Source organism: Pteropus medius, unplaced genomic scaffold (genome assembly GCF_902729225.1).
Source record: "Pteropus medius unplaced genomic scaffold, Ma_sr-lr_union100, whole genome shotgun sequence".
NCBI lineage: Eukaryota > Metazoa > Chordata > Mammalia > Chiroptera > Pteropodidae > Pteropus > Pteropus medius.
The window spans coordinates 5,211,739-5,232,664 of NW_024340848.1; the positions used below are offsets into that span (position 1 = coordinate 5,211,739).

Sequence of the window (20,926 nt, forward strand, 5' to 3'; positions counted from 1 at the left end):
AATAGTTTTCCATCCTTAATTAATGTAAATATGATTATTTTCATAATTCATCTCTTTCTTTTTAGAATAATAGCTAAAGAAAAGTGTACCTTCTAAAATGTGAGGTATTCTTATAAATATAAGCATTTCTTGTTATAATTTTACAGTTAAATTATATATATATATCATTTAAAAGCAAATTCCAGTTTAATAAGTGAATAAATAATGTATCTTCTAACAGAATATCACCTTCAAATGTTTCCTTCTAACATCTTGATATTTATGACATTTTTTTATCCAAATGAGCATGTAGGGCACTTCTAGGATGTGGTGTGAACATAAGCATGAAAAATAGGTTGAAAGGAAAGCAAGCAGTGGAAGAGCTAGCTTGACCAAATCACATGGGTGCACAGAATGACATGAACCTCGTGCTGACTAGCAGATGAAAAGATAAGTTGAAAATAAAGTGAAATCACATAAACTAAGATTAAGATTTTATTTCTTATGAAAACAGGAGTTGGACCAAAGACATTGAAGTGTTTTGAAGTTTCTAAAATATTCGGACAAAATTTGCTAAAACACAGGGCAAAGGAAATCAGACTGTCTTTTCTACTTTAAAAATAATTCATGTGTGTCTTTGAGGGAAATAGAAACATGGCATCATAAAGGATGGCGAGGTAGAATTGTAACACTACATTTTTTCTTTGTTATTCCAGGCTGGCATTTTTATTTAAATGTTCAAAAATGTGACACTATATTTCTTTTATTTAAAATCACCTATTTCTTGCTGCAGCAAGGGCAGGATATATCCATATTTAGACTATGTAATCCTTGTTAATGATAGCAGTCTCCATTGTCACATGAATAGAATGCAATCTAATCTAATAAAAATTTGATCCATCTGCCTCCAGAGTGTTCAACAGCATCATTTTCAGGGTCAGGGTTAGAAGGAGCTCTTAACTACATCCCAGGGTACCCAATCAAATCAAGGTTAAATAAAGCTCTATGTTTAAACATGCCTATCCTTATTTTTAAAGCACCTTTGCCAAGCTTAAAACAAAACAAAGATGCTTTGGTAATTTTATCTTCACCTATAATAAGTTATATGTACCTAAAGACTTCTTCTTTCCCACTGCAGAGTTCAAGCATTGTTTTTTTAAGTGTGACTTGAACATTGCATTCCTAAAAGTTAATTTAATTTACTGACATTTTTGTTTGTATGCTTGCATTTGATCAGAAGCTGTATGGCTTGACTATCTTCATGTTTGCTTCACTGTAGTATTTTCTAGAAAGCATTGACCTCGAGGAACCCTCACTGTGGATTCATCAATGTAATCCCAGATACAAGGCCCAGAAATAGGTATTCGCATTTTCACAGTAAAGTGTTCTAGCAGATTCAGTGAACAAGCACCATGACCTGGAATTAATTGTCATAATAAATAAAGTGTTTGGGGCATGCATTTATGATGTATCTGGAGCTGGACTAACGGTAACTAGTGGGCAAGGTAGACACAGCCACTGCCCTCAAGGGCTTTTACACTTGTGAGCTTTGTCTTGATATGGTATAAATTCTCTCACACTTGGAGTCTGATTATGGAGCCAAAAATGGAAGCTTTATCCTTGACAATGATGTCTCAACAGTTTAGGAAAAAATAAAGAATTTTAGTGTTCATCATTTTTCTACTTCTCATACTTCTCAATAGTTTTTTTTTTTAACCTTAATGTATACATGTATAAAATAAAAAAAATATATATCCCATTCTACTTAAAAAGACATTACAAGAAATAGCTGGTCCAATGAACATAATTTAGCAATCAAATAGGCTCTTTTAATGATAGCTCCAATAAATACTAATATCCATTCTTAGGATGAGAAGCTATATCTTTTTTATCTCAGTATCACTTAATTTGTAGATGCTACAGATTTAATACATGTTGAGAAAGAAAGGTGAACTCAGATTAAGGAATGGAGGAGCAGGCATCTTCCCCACCCTGGAAACCGCAATGTGAATACCAGGGCATCACACTCAGATAGTAAATACTCCCTTGTTAATAGAGGATACTGAAGACTGAAGGAACTTTGTGACTTCATTAGTGTCACTGAAGGTGGCCGTTATGACTAGTATAAGCTATGACCATTCATCAATAGAATTATGATATGTCAGTTTATCTCAGTATTCTGCTCTAAGGGAACAAAACAGAAATATGCAAAGGTAAAAAAAATTCAATTTTCTCTAAAGAAATGCACTATGCATATTTTATATGCAAACTGAAGAAAAAAAAACAAGATTTATTTAGAAAAAATCAACTAATACCAGCAAAAATAGATAAGTCTCAAGTATAATCAGTCTGTCTCTGGAAATATATTTTACAAACAATTCTTATGTAAGCAGCATTTGTGGAACACAAACATTTTATGATTTTATGATTATTATATATTATAAATGGATTTTAATTGAGCTACACATAGAAAATATACACTACTGATCAGAGGTCCAAAGGAAAAAAATAGTCTGTCATTACTGCCTAGATTCTGAGATATATAAAAAAAAAAAAACTTGTAAAACATTTTTACTTCTAAAAAATTGTACATAATTTTAAAATATATTTTAGATTTCTTTGCAGCACTAGAAGCTATTAAAATGTAAGCTGTAAAGTTTAGCATCTGCTCATACTCACTGCATATTATAGGTTGCCAAAAATGTGTTTCTTCTAGGAAGAAGAATACATTTCTTTTGGGTCCCTTTCGTGAAACACAGACTTCTAAATGGTTAAAATACTTACCTTCCAAAAAAACATTTTTTTTTTCAAATAGAGAAAACACAGGCATTCAAATACAAATACATTTTTATTTGAAAAATAACCTCACATATTTTAATCTCTTTAGAAAAAATATGGAATAATCATTGTTCATTTTCAACTAAGTATATAACTACTAACTATATATTATGTCATTAAAGTGCTTATGTTAGCCAGAAGTTGATTTTTCCCAGATATTGACTTCCACTTTGCTGTAGGTCATTTCCTCTCTTCTGTAGAACTTAGATTCTTAACACTGATGAATGTTGCGTACAGGTGACCTTGCTCCTAATATTCTCCGCATCTTTAGGATGCTGTCTGCTGCATAATTTTACTTTACAACAGGTGGCTTTTAATCAGTGTATTTCAAACTATGCTCACTATCTTTTCCAATTTCTCCTAGCTAATAACAGTACTACTCAGGGATTTGCCGTTAACTAAGTTTCATTTCTTTTCTTCAGCACCCCTACATCCATTATCCTTAACGACTCCAAAATCCAGTACCTAGGACAGGTTACATAATTTTCAATGCCTGGTGCAAAGTGAAAATATGGACGCCTTGTTCAAAACTACTAAGAATAGCTATACCACGATAGCAGAATGTTAAACCCGGTGTGGGCACTCTGAGCTGAGTATGGGTCCTGTGTAGACTGCACAGACTGCATACTCATTAGCACTCTCATCACCTCTTATTTAAATTCTGATACCATGGGACTGTTGTCCTCCACCCTTGAAACTGCTCCGGATGTATTTTCTGTAATCCCACCTCATCCCACAGTCTGTCCTCTACATCAGGGTTTTCAACTTCAGCACTATTGCATATTGGACTAGATAATTATTTGTTGATGGTGGGGGGCGGGGGCATCCAGTGCATTTAGAAATGTTGAGCAGGATCTGTGGTCTCTATCTATTAGATACCAGCAGCTCCCTTTTCTGTCACAAGTTTTGATCATGCCATTTGTGACAACATGGATGGACCTCGAGATAATCATGCTAAGTGAAATAAGCCAGACAGAAAAAGTTAAAAATCACATATCACTTATATGTGGAATATAAGTGATGAAGCAACAAAGGAACAGGACAAACAGAGACTCATGGAATGGACAACGGACTATTGATTACCAGAGGGTAGGGGTGGGGGCGGAGCGGGGAGATAGATGGGATAAAGAGGGTCAAATATATGGGGGTAGAGAGAGAGCGAAGTGGGTAAAGGGGATCAAATATATGGTAGCTGAAGGAAACTGGACTTTGAGTAGTGAACACACAATAGAATATACAGATGTCAAATTATAATGTACACTTGAAAATTATATAATTGTATCAACCAATGTTACCCTATAAACTTAATTTTTAAAAAGTTAAAGTATCTCCAGATATTTTCATATGTCTTCAGAAGGGCAAAACTGTCCCCTGTTGAGAACCATTGTTCTACATTATCAGAGTGCTCTTTACAAAATATGGAGGATGTCATGCTACCCACATTCTTAAAATGTTTGAAGAACTCTCTCAATACTATAGGATGAAGTTCAATTCTTTATTATGATATTCAACGGGCGTCATAACTTGGCTTTGTGTTATCTCTCCAACTCTAACTCAAATTTAGCCCATTATCTCCTTTGAACTTTATTCTCCATCCTTGCCAAATGGCTTAGAGTTTTATTCACATGCTTTTTACTATCTTTGTAACTTTTCATCATAATATCTTTAATTACGTGTTCCTTCCAGTAATCTCTCCTCTTGACCCCACATTCCTGGTTTATTACCTTTGAACATTAAGCTAGAGTATCATCTTCTTTTGATGAAATCTTACCTCTCTTTATGCCATCTCACACAGAAATGACTGTTATTTCCTTTTGCCCTGTATTATTATGCCTATAATTATATTGTACCAACATGCTATTTCTAAACCTAATGCGATTAAGAGAGGTTAAACTTTTCAGCCCTTCAAAGCATTTCTACAAATTAAAAGAATGAGTCCATCTTCAGAAATAATACATTGGGGCAATTCAATTTACTTGGAAGCATACGTCCATATACGGAAAGTTTCTAAATAGAAAAACTGTTACATTTGTTGTGTCATTTATAAATTATTATACTTGATTTTTTACATGCCTAATTCAGTATACTGATCTATATATTCTTGAAATCTAGGAAACATTTATCGCACATATTTATGTCTCTGACATATAACATATTAACACATACTAGGCATTTACTTATTCTTTGTTAAAGAGAAGAAGGGAAAAGAGGAAAAAGATGCAAGGAAGAGGCGAAAAAATAGGGAGAAATCAGAATTATGAAGAAGAGTTTTGAGACTCACGATAAATGGGCTGCAGATTCATATTTAAGCACTATTTTCTTCTCGGCATATTCATATCCAGATTCTTCATCATGATTATTAATGTCATCACTAAAATCACTTTAACAAACAATGATAAGACCATGTACTGAAGAGCTTTACAAGCCCTTAATGCACGTTGCCTTTGAAAGACACATACCTGGTGAATGCATAGTCTAGAGAGGGTTTGAATGGTGCAGGTGTTATTAATCCATACACCCCAATATATCACTTAAAAGTTATAGTTCAGCACAGATATATATTAACATTTATTCTCAACTTTGTCCCCAATACTGAATTTTTCAAAAAATCTTCCAGATTTGCTTTCTAAAGTCTCCACATTCTATTAAAAACAATTTCCAGTTCATATAAGGAAGATATTATAAAAATGAATCACACACTTGCACAACTGGCCTCATAATTTTGGAAACTCATAGATACACTTTATGTGACGGTGCACGAGTTCTCAGGGATTAAGCCAGGATTCAGTGACTAGTGTCCAAGGTATGTCCTTCACTGATGGGGTGACAGAAAATTCCAAATCACTGTTCCTCATGATTACGCTTTGATTATGAATTTAAATTGCTTGAAGTCCATCTGTTCATCAAAGAGTAATTTACTGTCAAATCCAATAAGTGACAGGATATCCTTTTCCTTTACTTCTGACCTTGTTCTTGGCACAGAGGAAGTCGGTTCAACATGACAAATTTTTCCCTGACAGCTGGATGATTGTTCACTGTGGCCAAAGGAGAAATCTGTCGCAGGGAATAGACAGGCTGGATGCACCAGATATTTTACCAATCTGAAATGTTCTTTGGAATGCAGACATTATTTCTCTAAATTTATTTTGCTTTATTTAATAATTTTCTACTTAATGCTATTAGTCCTATGAAATACGTAAGTCATCTCTGCTTTTGATGCATAATTTGTATCGCAAGCTTCTTTTTTTTTTATTTAAAAACTGAAATTGTACTTTTTTTCTTCCTGTGGTCTCTCTAGTTTAAAATATCTAGTGAACTCTAGATATTTTTTTAAAAAATAAAAAGTGTAATGTAGAAATAGGAAGATTTATCTGTCCCATACGATTGTAATTTCCTTGAGATTGAAGGCCATGTTTTAAATTTATCTTTACATCTCCATCAAATTGTACAGTAACTGATAGAATTTTAATAAAAATTTCTGGAAAATAATTTAAAGTACTTTTATGAGAAGTAGTATAATATAATTATATATCATGGATAAAACATTTGAATACAAATAATCTTAATTTGGTTTATCATGTAATCTCCATTTGAACATGCCATAGTATTAATACAAGTGTACAATAAAATTCTTATTTTTGATTAAATTTATACAATAACAATTACTTTGACATTTAAAGTGTGTGATTTGTATCATATATTTGTTGCAGTATCCTCAAGAGTTAATATGTATTTGTTAATCTTATGTCTTTTCCCTAAAGTCAATGCACTTTAAAGAGCAAACTGTGAAATACACAGGCATATATTTCCTCCCCAACCAAAGAAAATACATAGAACTCAAAAACTAAGGTCACCACTAGCTTTTTTCTTCCTATCCCCTCCTTCCCTCCCTCCCTCTCTTCTTCTTTCTGCAAGGAAAAATTAAGTGGCTGGTGTGTTAGGCACTTTACTATGTATTAGATGAATAAAAAACAATCACTACTTTTAAGATTACATTTCTCAGAAGAAATTTGAGTATATAGCATGCAAAAAGCTTATAAAGTAGTCTTAGAGAACAACTGAATGCTGAATTATTTCTCACACTAAAAATATAGTACTTCAATAAGGAAGAGATCAACATTATCTAGAATAATTGGAAATTGCTATAAGGAGAGGGTCCAGTTGAATTAAGTCTTGAAGACTGGCTAGTGTCTGAGGAAGTAGAGAGGGGCAAGAAGAAGACTGAAAATCTTAATCGAAGTAAGAGAAGACTATTAAAGTATGTGCAAAAGTAAAGTAGAAAATGTAGAGCTAGGAACATAAACCTCAAGGACCCTGTATCCTAGATAGATGCAACTAAAAATGCAATAGAGAATTCTAAATCCTAGGTGACATAGTAAAAGTTGTGTTTTACCAATAGTCTGTACAAGATGTATTATAAGAAAGGTATTAGAGAGCCTCGTCAGGAGACTATGAAATATAAGTGAAACTTAGAGACACTGCAAAGGAAGGAACAATTGGTCTTAGAAACAGACTAGTAAGATTTTTTCCATGCACATGGCTGTATAAGTCAGCATTTTCTTATTTTTCTGGAAATCAATCAAAAACATTGAGGAGGGTAGAAAATAAATCATAAACTTTATATTTGGTGAAACAAAGAAAAATATATTCTCTATAGACTCAACTATGCAGGAAAGATTTTAAGACAAAAGTACAAAACAAAATTGAAAAATAATGAGAGGATTTGTCGGGAACAGAAAAAATTAATTGATCCAACCAATATGTACGGAGCTTTTCCTGAGGGTCAGATCCTGCTTAAGCATGAGGGAATAATAATGAAATGAACAAAAGTTCCTGCTCTCATAGAGCATATAGCATAGTTGAGAGAGACAGACAATCATGAAATAAAATATATAGTGTGATGAAGAGCAACAAGTGCTATGAAGAAAAATAAAGCAGAAAAAGGAAATAGAGATTGTGCAAAAAGGGAAAGCTCAATTTTAAATAAACTGGTCAGAGGAGTTTCTATGGACTGAATATTTATATCTTCTCAAAATTTATGTCTTGAAACCTTAATCCCCACTGTAATGGTACTTGGGAATGGAGCCTTTGGGAGGTAGTTAGATCATTAGGGTGAAGGCCTCATGATGGGATTAACGCCTTTATAAGAAGATAAATGAGAACGTATGCTCTCTCTGTTCTCTGCCATGTGAGGAACAATAAGAAGATGGCCATCTGCCACCAAGAAAAGCGTTCTCACCAGCCCCCAAATCTGTTTGGGCCTTGATTGTGAACTTCTTAGCTTCAGATCTGTGAAAAATAAATGTTTGTTGTTTAAGCCCCTCAGTTTGTGGTCATTCTTAGAGCAACCTGAGCAGACTAAGACACAAGGTCTCTCCAAGTAGGTGATATTTGAGCAAAGACCTGAGAGAGATGAGAGGTAAAGGGAACAGCAAGTGGAAAGGCCTGGTGTTCTAGGATGTCTGAGGGGTAGCTGGGATGCCTGTGTGGCTGGACTTGTGAGAAGGATGTGGTCTGATTTACATTTTTATAGGATCATTTTGTTGGATGAACTTCCTCACTGGGAATAAATACAGAGTTCAAGGTGAAAGCAGAGGCACCAATTGCAAGACTTTGTAACATACCAGTTGACAGATGATGGTAAAGTTGGCCAGGGTGATATCAGTAGAGGTGGTGAAAAGTGGTTAGAATTAGATTCATGATGAAGGTAGAGGATTTGTCAATGGATGAGTTATGGAGTGCAAAAGAAAAGTCCAGGTGACTCCCAGGTATCTGGCCTGAGTGATTGGAAGGATGGATTTGAGATTCACTGAGATGGGACAGACTGCAGATGCAGTTTTGGGGGGAAAGCAGTATTTGGGTTTTGGAAATGTTAAATTTGAGATGTCTATTGAACGTTTATGTAGAGATACATGGTAGACTATTAGATCTATGAGTCTGGAGTTCAGAAGAGATCTGGACTGGAGGCATAAATTTGAGAGCTATCTCAATGTAGTTGGTATTTAAAGCCACAGGACTGTATGAGATCCCCATGAGAATATTTTTAGTTTTTGTTTTTTAAATAAGTGCAAGGCATCTCTCAGAAAGCATGGCAAAGATGAAGAGCATACTCTACTGTATGTCTAGTTTTCTAATTTGCAGTAAGTACCAAAGTATGAAAGATCTGTGCCTGGGCCATTCAGGTCCTATTTTAGTTCAGAGAATAAAGGTTCAGGGATGGAGCTTTACTGAGAATCTCAGATAAACCAGATTTGCATGAAGAAAATATCAGATTATCCCAAGATTTGGATCACCATTCATTAAGGTTTATGAGACAAATATGATTATAAACAAAACATTGGATTTTTTAATAGAAGATGTTAAATTTTTTTCTTTGAGCTTGTTCTGATGCAGTTTTCTGTAGCACACACAGTGACAATCAGCTGCCTAGGTCACTCCTTCACAAAGAAAGTAGATGAGCTGCCTGATCAGTTAGGACCTAACTTTATTCTTAGACAGGATACTTAAACTCTTTCAGTCTCATTTTCCTCCTAGCAAACAGGAGGGGTCACCACATCTCTCACATTTCTAATAGTCTACAACTCCTACCCCTTCATCACTAGCGTCTGCTTCAACAGCACTGTAAGTGAGATTTTATTGCTTTAGGATAAACTATTGTAATCTTTAAACTATATTTGCATGTTAAACAATCTGTTTAGAAGAATTTTTTTAACTTTAAAAGGTCTCAATTATAGGATACTGTCTATTTGTCCTCATAGGTGTACAAAATAATATTAACCTTTATTTAAATTTTTCTTAGTTTTTATTTATTATCTTCCCAGATAAGTGTCTATAAATATTTACTAATTATAAAGATACAAACTTTATCAATTAAATATTACATTTTTATTCCAAATTTTCATTCTTTAAGATATAGTTTCAAATAAAATTGTAAATTATTTTGCAGTTCAGTTTATTAGACAGAATTTTCTCAGAAAGGAAAGATGTCTGCCTTTTGCACACTAAGTTATCATTTTTGTCTCTCGTCTATTCTGTTACATTTTGGATTCACGGGAGGAGTGAGAATAGCTAGTCTATGCTAGTAACGCTGACTGCTGTGCAGGGTCGTTCTCATTACCGCAGTGTGAGGCAAGTATGGGTGTCATCAGTGTTCTAAGGAGATTAATGAGAATCAGGAAGGTTGAATAACTTGCTCAAAGTTGTATAATTTATTACCCAGATCTTACTGGAGAGCCTAGGATATTTCCATTACCCCTTATACTTTAATGTAGCAACCATATTTTACTTCACATCTGAGTTTTATACATTGCTTTAGGCCCACTTCTTCCATGTGAACTAATCATATCAAATGATGCCTAGTTAAATTTTTATGAATGAGTCCATCTTTTACATCTGCCATGAAAATATCTGCATTTTTACACCAAATGATTATAGATAAATATTGCAGAAATGTTTATAGAGTCAGGAATGAATTTATGAATAAATAAATTATGAAATCTATAAAATTTTAGTAATAATCTTTGACATTACTTTGTCTTTATCCATCAATCCTGAAGAAAGTCAGAAGTTTCAACAAATGAAAATTGACTGCATTTATTTCTCATCAGTTTCACCATGGTTAACATAGTTGTGATATATTTAGAGTCAAGAACACCTTAATACATTACAACTTCATTGAATTTCTTTGACGAGCTATGCACTTACACATAATAGGGCCAACATCCAGTCAAATTGCTTACGTATGGGACAAACCCAAGTGGTGCTATTTACTTCAATGAAATTAGCGACACCTCTGGAGTTATGCAGTGCACAACTTCCACAATGCTACACCATAACCTTCACAGTAAAAAATTCATTTCATTTAGAACCACAGATTAATTTGAAGTTATATATTATATAATATATTAAACATGACATTTAGTAATAGAAGCAGAAACTTTTGAAAATCATATTAAAGCGTTTATGTATCATGACTATTAGAATTATACCCAATACATGTGTTTGTTGGCACCCTATCTCTTACCTAAAATTATTTCAAGAAGTTTTTAATTATGTGGTTATATATTTACATATATACTTATATACCTAAATATCTGTATATATAAATATAATATATATGTTATATGTTAAAAATGAATACAAGAAAGAAGCAAATATGCTAATCACAGTAACCAGTAAACTGATTGAGACAGATGGTAATGTTTTTTCTTGAGTTTACCAACAACCAATGTAAGGAAGAAGCTAGAATTTGGAAAAATTAATTTTCATCAAAAAGTAGAAAGACTATCAAATTTTTAAAGAGAAAGTGCAATTTACTACGTAATCAATTCTAAAATAAATGTCTCATGTGTGCCTTTATCTGAGGCATGGAACACTTGTACAAGTGCATATGTTATTGAATAACTATATTTTTTATTAATGAATATGGAAGAATTTTTTTATGTAGCTATTCCAAAATTCAAGCCAGTCTATTGGAATATAGCTTCTAATGAGATGATCTCACATATGAGTGGAATATAGACTACTTTGAAAAAGAAGTGAAGAACATGTTCTTTAAAATAACCTAAATGGAATTTATTTCAACATGAGTTTTTAGTTGGATGTGAAACAATTTGGTGGTATGTTTTGACTTTACCTAGAGTGTTCAAAGTCTATCATATTCAGAGAAATATTTAATATACTTTAAAAATTAGATGAGCTCATCTAGAGTCAGCGCTTTGTTTTTAAGTTGAAAACCAAACCATATTTTATTTTGGTTTGGTTTGATTTTTTGTTCATTTTTTTGTTTGTTTGTTTTTCCCCTGAGGCAGGTGGCCACACACTTCCACATGGATTGAATCACTTAGGTTCCTTTAGGCAAAACTCTGTTGTTGTTTCTCAAAAAGTCATTTTTATTTTATTTCAGCATTTGAACAAGAGCTGAATAAAACCCCAGAGCTCAATACCTGTAGCAGAGGGGATTTTATCAGAAAACTTTAGCCCATGGGTCATCCTTAAAAAGCACATTTCATCTTAAATAGTATAATCTTGTTGTGTGATCATTAGAATAATTTTAGTGATGAAGTAGCCTTGTATATCTGAACAAATTGATTTATAATATGCTTTGGAAAAAATTAGTCTTAATAATAACAAAAGTAAATATTAACTTCACCACCCTGAACATGCCCAATCACATCTGATCTCAGAAGCTAAGCAGGGTAGGGCCTGGTTAGTACTTGGATGGGAGACCACCTAGGAAGACCAGGTGCTGTAAGCATAAATAAATTAAATGAATGAATGAATGAATGAATAAAATAAGGGATTGTAAACTGGCAATGTCCTTGCAATCTGTGAGGTCAACCAGGGTAGCCTCGCCAAAAAAAAAAAATAAATAAATAAATAAATAAATAAATAAATAAATAAATATTAACTTGATAAGAAAACTGAATCACTCTTAGTTTTTGTATGAAATCACCCCCATGAAACAGTAAGGATTCGTTTCCCTGTTTACTCTCAGAGAAATTATGCATTTAGTTCATCTCAAATAGTCTCAGACCATGATGGTGTAAATTAAAAAATAGTAGATTAAAACATTGGCTTACAATATATTACTTAAGATTTTGATGTTGTACACTATTCATGGTAAATCTAATTCCTACAGTAGCAGTAAAATGTATACTTTATAGAAGCAATAATAGCCAGGGCTTTTGACCATAGCTAATTTCTCTTCTAATCAAAAGCAAATTATGGAGTAATAAAAAGTAATAAAATTTTATGTTACTCTTGGTCAATCTCACCATGAAGTTTTAACAGTGGTCAATAAGAGAATGGTGGTACCTAGAAATCCTGTGTTGGTTCATGGTGTGAAATATTGGGTTAAAGTTAAAAAAAAATGGCAAAGACACCATTAAGTGAATATCAAAATTTCAGTGAGTATTGCTCTTTCTAAAAATGAGGCAGATTACATTTTGATTCAATCGAGAGGGTACAAGAAAGTATTGAATGTGAGGTGTTAATTAAAGGCTTGGTGCTCACCATGCTAAATAGGCTTCAAACTGTTCTGTCTGTCCTTTCTAATAAAAGCTGGAGAAAAGAGACCTTCCTTTCCCAAAGGCAGGGCAACACTTCCAGTTCCATCTGTCAATAATGCTTTATGATGTGATATGTGAGCAAACCTTTCTTAAGTGGCTTTGAAGAAACTCTTAGAAGTTGTTTGATCATAAGACTGTTTAGAGAGCTAATAAGGACTTTGAACCATCTCACCTTTATCTTCCAAGCTTTTCAGACATTATCAGTATCATTTGAAGATGTTAAGGAGAGGAAAGAAATAATGGACAGAATCTCATATTTGTCCATATCTCATTTTAAGAATGAGCATGAGCTCAGAATGACTACTGAATAATCAAATTGTAAATCTAATTACATTGCTATATGACAACATAAATTTATGCTTATAGATGAGTCTGGCTAGATTTTTCCTTTTCAGTTGCTAATGCCTATTCCTAAGTACAAGATTGCAGAGAAAAAAAATCCCAATAATGCATATGTTGAGTATTTATTAGATATCAGTCGTGATTTTGTGCATTTTGTGCATTCTTTTATTTAATTCTCACACACATGCAAAATAAATGTATAAGTTCTGTTATTAGTTCCCATTTCACAGATGGAGAAACTGAATTGCAGAGACGTAAAATAACTTGCTCAACATCCTCAAACTGTGTAGAAGGAGTGATATTCCGACCCCATTGTCATGTTTTTATCTGCTGAGTTACACTGCTATTCAGTACTGTCTGTAAGAAGACATGGTTTTGAGACCCAAAGAAAGCTCTGGACTGTAAATGCCCCTTCCAAAACAATGCATTTCTTAAAAGAAGAAATTATATGCAGTTTGAACAACTGTCAGAGGTAATACCTTTAAACAGCCTTTATGCACTTGGGTGAGATGCATGGATATATTAGGATATGAAATATCCGACTCAAAGTAGAGTTTAATAAAAATAAAAAGAAATGACCTCCTGGTTCAGAGAGCTAAGCATTTATTCTTCAGTTATAAACTAAAATTAATGTTTCTAGTTTAACTCTCCTACATTTTGTTTCTATCCTTAAAATAAAAAAGGTCTAAGTCTTTCTGATATAACATTAACATTGTGAATTCCAACTCTTAAAGGCAAAAATAGTGCAATACCAGGGGGAGGAGCGGCTAACAATATATTCGTTGATACAATTATGGAATCAAGGATTCATCTAAACAAGATTCCAGATGCTACAAACTTGAGACTACAAAACTATGGCTTCCTTTCAAGAGAAACAAACATAGGAACAACAAAATACAACTTCATAAGAGAGATGTTTCAATAAAGATATGGGGATCGTGAGGTAGGAATATAGAAAAGGTCTGTCTCATTTTAAGAAAGCATTCTTGGTTTTGGAATATATATTGAAAGCCTGTTAGATCTGGGAAGAAGCAGCCACTTGCCTTTTTCGATTTCTGCTAAACTTTATTGAGTAAGCAAATGTCTGATCTGAAACAAAGCAAATAGACATGAGCCGGTGGTTTCCTAGATTAGCAGAAGAGACAGGGCTGTAAATAAATTGGAACTATGGTACATCATTTTTGTGAAAGTATGTTTATTTATATAAGTAAAATCTTCCATACTTTCACAAGAAGGTGCATAGTTAAATTTCTTACATCATGTTTTTGCATAGCTAGGATTAATAAAATGTGCACCCATACACATACATTCAAACATTGCCTATTTGTTGATTGATGGAAGCACGCAGCAGAATTGGCTGAGCATCTTCACTTTTTGGCATCTTTGCCATCATGCTCTAGCCATTCGGAACTCATCACAGTTCTCTGCAAAGCACAAGTGTCATTCTGTATCTATGCTGTCTTCCTCCTAGAAAAGCCACCTTCAGCTTTTGCCTTGTTTTTTCTTCAGTATTTGCTTCAGGAATCACTTCCTCCAGAGGCATCCCTCATGGCCTCAGTGTGGTTCAGGGATATGCTCACAGCACCATGTCTTTATTTCGTGAATTAACACTCTGCCTTGAAATTGTTTAAGGAACTGTTTAACTGTTCCTTGGCGTCTTATTCATCTTTTATTTTCCTGTACCTGACACAGATCAGGGTAAATAGAACTTGACAATATATATTTATAGTATAAATAAAGAGCAGCTGTTACTAATCTTGCTGAAGAAATTTTTACATTATTTAATATTTACATAAATTATCATAAGGTTTCCTTTCCCTCTAAACTTCTATACTATTTTTAATGTCATTATTACAGTGTTATCTAAGCATAGGATATGAAAGTTGAAAAATAGGAGATATGGAGATTGACTAGTTCAAATGTCTATTTTACAGATGAGAAAACAGCAGAAAAGGTTAAATCATTTATCCAAAGCCTATGATAGTGAGCACTATGACAAATTATTTCCTAATTTCTGATGTCGGGCTCTTTCTATCTGTTCACATAATATAATCTCTAACTTCGAGTATAGAATTTTAAGTTATTTTAGTTTAAATCATGTCTGGACATTCTTTTTGTGCAGTGCTGTAATAAATGGTAGACACCAAGTAAATATTTGTTGAATTAATTAGCTCATGACATCTGTGTTTAAGACCATATTTTCTTGCATCTCTTAGAAAGCTCTGAATTTATAATTAGTAGCAAAGCAGGGGCTCATGTAGGAGTTAAGGGTATGATAATAAAAGTATGGTCTCCAAATTCAGATTTCATCACTGTCTTATAATAATTTATGTCACACAGAAAAAGTAGAGGCTTCAACTCATCTACAACTCATACCTAAATATTGAAATTCTGTTTCTTCTCTAGCATACAAATTATCCTAAGGTTATCAAAACTGAATTCATACATAGTATTATCCAATGAATATTTGAGAACTATCAGAAATGAGGTTCAGCATTTTCAGCATTTTCCTCCTCTGACCACTGCCGAGCAGTAGCTTTCTCATTCCAATCATTCTTGTACCACATTAATAAAATAAAAATTATTTTACTTATTGTAATCTGAATGCCAAAATGTTATGCAGCATCAGCCTTCACTTTAAATGACACAAAGACATCTTTCAATGTGTGTGTGTAAATATCAGGGTTCTTACGTATTTAAAAGGCTTTGGAGGGACTTATTTTAGCCCTTAAGATATTATGAGCTTGACAGAGTACATCTATTTTTATCAACTATTATAGATCTACCAATCATGTGGCAAATTCCTTTGGTGAGAGATTAAAATGGAAAGAGTCAGGATGGCAAACAAGAGGTTTCTTTCCTGACTTTGCCTCAGAAGAGTTAAGGAATGGAGACTGTCATGTGATAAGAAGCATAAGGAGCCTTTCTCCCTGCAGCTGGGCTGAATGACAGCCGAGCCTTGTTTGGGCTAAAGAGTGGACATTGCTTGATCCAGAGTATATATAGAGAGAGATGAAAATAAGATCTAGAAGTAAGGGATCAGAAAAATATGCTTTGTAAACTAAACTCACTTATTAGTTTGTGTTTCCTTATTTATTTTTATTTTCTATTCTTCGATGGTATTTTTAAACATATTTCTGAATATAGCAGACTCTCTGAGCTCTACTAAAGAGAACCAGTGAAGGTATTTTTGGTCTAATCTGGAGATGAAGGGTGGAACATGGACCTCTGAGGAATGATATGCAGGTGGAAGTGGTTGTCACCTTCTGAGCACCAGAACAGAAAGGGATGCTCCACAGGAACATGTTGAGGTCATATGATTACTCATCTCTTCCTATTTATAGACATAGCATCCAGGGCTGGAAATTTGGAAACCTTTGATTGCATCGATAATAAGGGATGAACACTGTATTTTGTCAGAACAGGAAAAACTAGTTAATAAACTGGCAGAGAGTTATTTATAAAAAAAAAAAAAATACTGAGTAACTTGGGGACTTTAAAGGAGTTGCAGGTGTTAATGAGTTATCTTGCTGAGATATTAAAACAATTTATGAGAATTCGATTATCTAAAATATGACTTTAGCGAAGCTGTGTCTGAATGTCTGTGTGTTAGATCACAGTGAAGAAGCTCAGACATTTATATGCTTGATCCACCGTGAGATACAGAATGTGGGGCTGAGAGGTGAACTAAGTGCTCACCTGTTGCAATCTCTCTACAGAAGGTGATTCTGTTACTATAGAAAATGAAAGATGCAGAAATATTTTGACATCTGTTAAATTTTTCTCTTCTGACTTCTCAGAAATTGCAACCCTCTTAGCTGGTAGCTAGCATGAATGAAGTTCACAGGCAATGTTTTCCAAATGGAAAGGAACATGATCAATGTAGAAACAGGAGAATATTTTAGTGTAGAGAGCATTTAGATTCTGACAGATCAGAATTTGAATTCTAGGCCCTTCCTTGCTGCGTGATCTTAGGAAAATTATCTTTTTACTTCAGCTTTTTCATCTTTAAGATGAGCATAAGAATATCAACTTCAATATTTCTTTCTCTCCCTTCCTCCTCCTTTTGCAAGAATATTTATTGAATGGTCTGTTCTCTTTCTAGGCTTTGGTGGGTGCTTAAATATATAATGTTGAGCAAAACTGATGGTGTCCTGTCCTACTGGAGATTTCAAGCTAGTGAGATTGCTGTGGTAATTAAAAGTGACAGTATTTTTCAGTTAGTTCATCTAAAGTTTCTCAGTAAGTATTTGGGCTCTTCTTTCTTCTTTCCTAAGAATCTCTTAGGGCCTTTTACATAAAAGATGCCCATACTTCTTGTCAGGTTCCCAAATCATGCAACTTGTTCAGAGGCTAGGAGAATAGTGTCACTGGATTAATACTTACAACATATAATAATATCATTTAATGCACATTTACTTCTTTGACTTTAAATGATTTCACTTTGTTGCTATTTTGTAGGTGAATATAAAGGGGAAAAATGGCATTGACTCTTTGGACTGTAGAGTATGACAGATCTTGTGAGTGATAGAATTTCAGACATTATTGACTCAGTGTTAATTATTGTAACTTATAAAGCAGTGTAAGTCTGAAGATTCTCCAATTATGTTAATGGCATAATTAATTGGCAGTGTAATCATGACTTGAAAAGATGTGAAATTAAAATTTTAGAAGCCATATAAAATAATAGGGCAACTCAGAAATTTTGTGTGAACAAAGGAATGCAATTGGAAAGCATCTTATTTATGATTGGCTTTTCATACCGAAACAGTTTCACTTGTCTGAGTTTATTTGGGCTGCTATAAAACATAACACAAACTGAGTGGTTTGTAAACAACAGAAATGTGTTTCTCACAGTTTTGAAGGCTAGAAAGTCCAAGATCAAGGCAATGATATATTTAGTGTCTAGTGAGAGCCTGCTTCCTAGACAGTCATCTTTTCACTGTAACCTCACATAGAAGAAGTAGCTAAGTTGCTCTGTCGGGTCTATTTTATAAGAACACTAATCTTATTCATGAGTGACCTCATGACCTAATCCCCTCCCAAAGGCCTCACCTCCTGATACCATCACTTTGGGAGTTAGGACTTCAACATAGAGATTTTAGGGAGACACAAACACTCAGACCATAGCATTATCAAATGGTAAGATTCATCTCAAACATTATTGACCATTCTCCTAATTAAGAAAAACTTAAAAATAGACATCTATTATGTTTCTAAAAATTAACAATGTGGAACAGAGCAGCATTTCATATCTAGATTCTGAGGATTATGGCCTGTAAAGCACATACCACAGGATATCTTCCATTGTCTGGATCTTTATGACATCCAAAACATTTAGATACTTTTGCAAGTTTCTATTTTCAGTGATTGCTAGTATGTCAATACTTATCAAATACGGAGTCGATGCTACTGATCAGTGACCATAAGTGAGACATGGACTTTGAGTTTTGTGTTTCAGGAGTGACAGATTGTAATGTGTTATTTACATGCTCTTATTCTTTTCTCCCCAGCTCCAACTTTGTGATCTAAGTCTTATATTCGGTAAAGGACTAGGTAACTAAGTACGTATCACACAGTTCCCAGAACAGACTAGAATGAAATCTGTGTCTCTGTACTAATAGCCTGGCATTCTGGCCAATTGAACTTTTCAAATGAATTTCATCGTTACTATTATATGTTCTCTTAACAAATTAGAGAATTTCAACTAGGAAATGGCTGATTTATTTTAAACTACAAATAATATTTTATTATAGTTTTAAATTTCAAACATGATATTAGGTAAATGGAAGTGAATATTTAAGTTTTACAATACAGGTGGGAAAATGGTGATGTAAAATATATACATGTTGATAAGACAGAAATCCGCATATTAGAATTTCTAATTCCCTTCTATTTTTTATGGTATCATCATGATACCAAAAAGTACTGCTCTGTTGCATTAAAAACACATACTTATTAGTGAAATGGCCAGGAAAAATAATTCACTCAGGGAAGTATTAACATGAGATATTTTGCCTAAGTGTGTATATCACTTGAACTTCCGTTGAACTCTGTGCACTTCTTGCTACTTATGACAAAGAAAGCCATTGCTTACAAAGTATTTGGTTTGCCTTTGAAGCAATACCAGGAGACCATTGACAAAATGCAGAGCAAAGATTAGATGCAGAGGGTTATTGTCTCACTATAGTCTCAAAGTAACATTGAAAAGTCAGCTAATTGAAAATGGTAATTATCTCACATAACAACATCAACTGTTGCATTCCAGAATATGTGTTGCTTTTAAATTAATTGCCATTGATCTTATGGTTTTTCACAATTTTTCTCTTCCTTTTGTCAAATTATTTAGCCATCAGTCCTTTGGATAAAACCCATTTCGCCATTTTTATTGACCATGGTTTAATGAGTTACTTGGCCTTCCTGTTTGGATAGACTGTAATAGGTCCATTCATCTGTGGATCTGTCATCCAGAGCTGTATAACCTTTACTGTATATTTGGTTACTTAGTGGAAAGGTTTTAAAATGAAAACTTTAAATAACTGTGTTACTGTGGCTATTTGCATTTATTTCAGATACTGGTTGGGAGGAGCCATATTAATCATGGTAGTAATTGATCTTCAAATTATGATCTGAGAAAGGCCATCTCTTGAGAGATGAATAATATATATTCAGAATGCTCAGCTTGCTTTTAATGACCAGTACTTCATACCAAATGGCTCTGAGGGAAATTTGTGCAGTATAATTTTTCAGACACAGAATTAAAATTCTTAGTTATGATGAGGGGAAAAAATGCCAAGTAAAAATTAGAAATAACACATTCATCATAGCTATAAAAGAACTACAAATGTACTCTGATCCCATAAAATTGAGGTACTTTAGAAAATATTTTAGAGTAACTTAATCCAAGTTAAGGATTTCCGTTGTAATGGGAAGATACTCCAAAGACACTTGGGCTCCCATCTATTTTAACAAAGTGAAGAAGGCATGAAAAGTATGAGAATTATTCAAATATATGTGGGCAAAATTCTCCGTCGTTGAGGTTAGAAGCCTAATGCACAGTGACTATAGAAAAGTTATGTCTTTAGTTCAAACCTTGCCACAAAATCATAAAATTAATTTTATTTTTGAGTGTGAGGGAAACCAGTACAATATCTTTTTAGTCATACTGGAAGTAAGACACAGCACTTCCTACAGCTTTATTTTTAAGTTGTAAAATATAAGTATGAAGTATATTCACAAATTATGGAGACTAAGGACACATGAACGAATTTGGTGCTGAAAATACAGTTAAAGGTAAAATTAATTTGACACATTGAATAATGAACAAATTCTTTTTGCATTTCATGATAATTAGGCACAAATATGAAAATATTCTATTGTGTTGGGAAGTCATGGCTCTATACCTTAGAGCCATGTGGGAAGAAAGGGTGTGGGGGTGAGGGGCAACTTGATTTCCTCACTTGTTAGAAACAACAATCTGACAAAGACTCTTCCTGGACTAAACTTGAGTCAAGCTCCTCTAAGACATTTAGGTCTCTAACTTGGTGTCCCTCCCTGTTGGCCTGAATTACCCACTTGTAGCAAGAATCCTGCTAATTCAGTTTATCAAGAAAACCCCACTGTCAATATCTGATCACCCCTGGTATGTGATAGTCTTCCCTGCCCCCCCACCCCCGTGATATGTGATCACCCTCAAG

General features: G+C 33.8%; 1 protein-coding gene and 1 pseudogene across 1 annotated transcript in view; both read left to right on the plus strand.

The window, feature by feature from the left end:
• GPC5 (glypican 5) overlaps window positions 1-20,926 on the plus strand; it is a 1,124,843-nt gene that overhangs the window by 787,148 nt on the left and 316,769 nt on the right. The gene's annotated exons all lie outside the window — the stretch shown is intronic.
• LOC120582918 (uncharacterized) lies at window positions 11,955-12,073 on the plus strand (annotated as a pseudogene).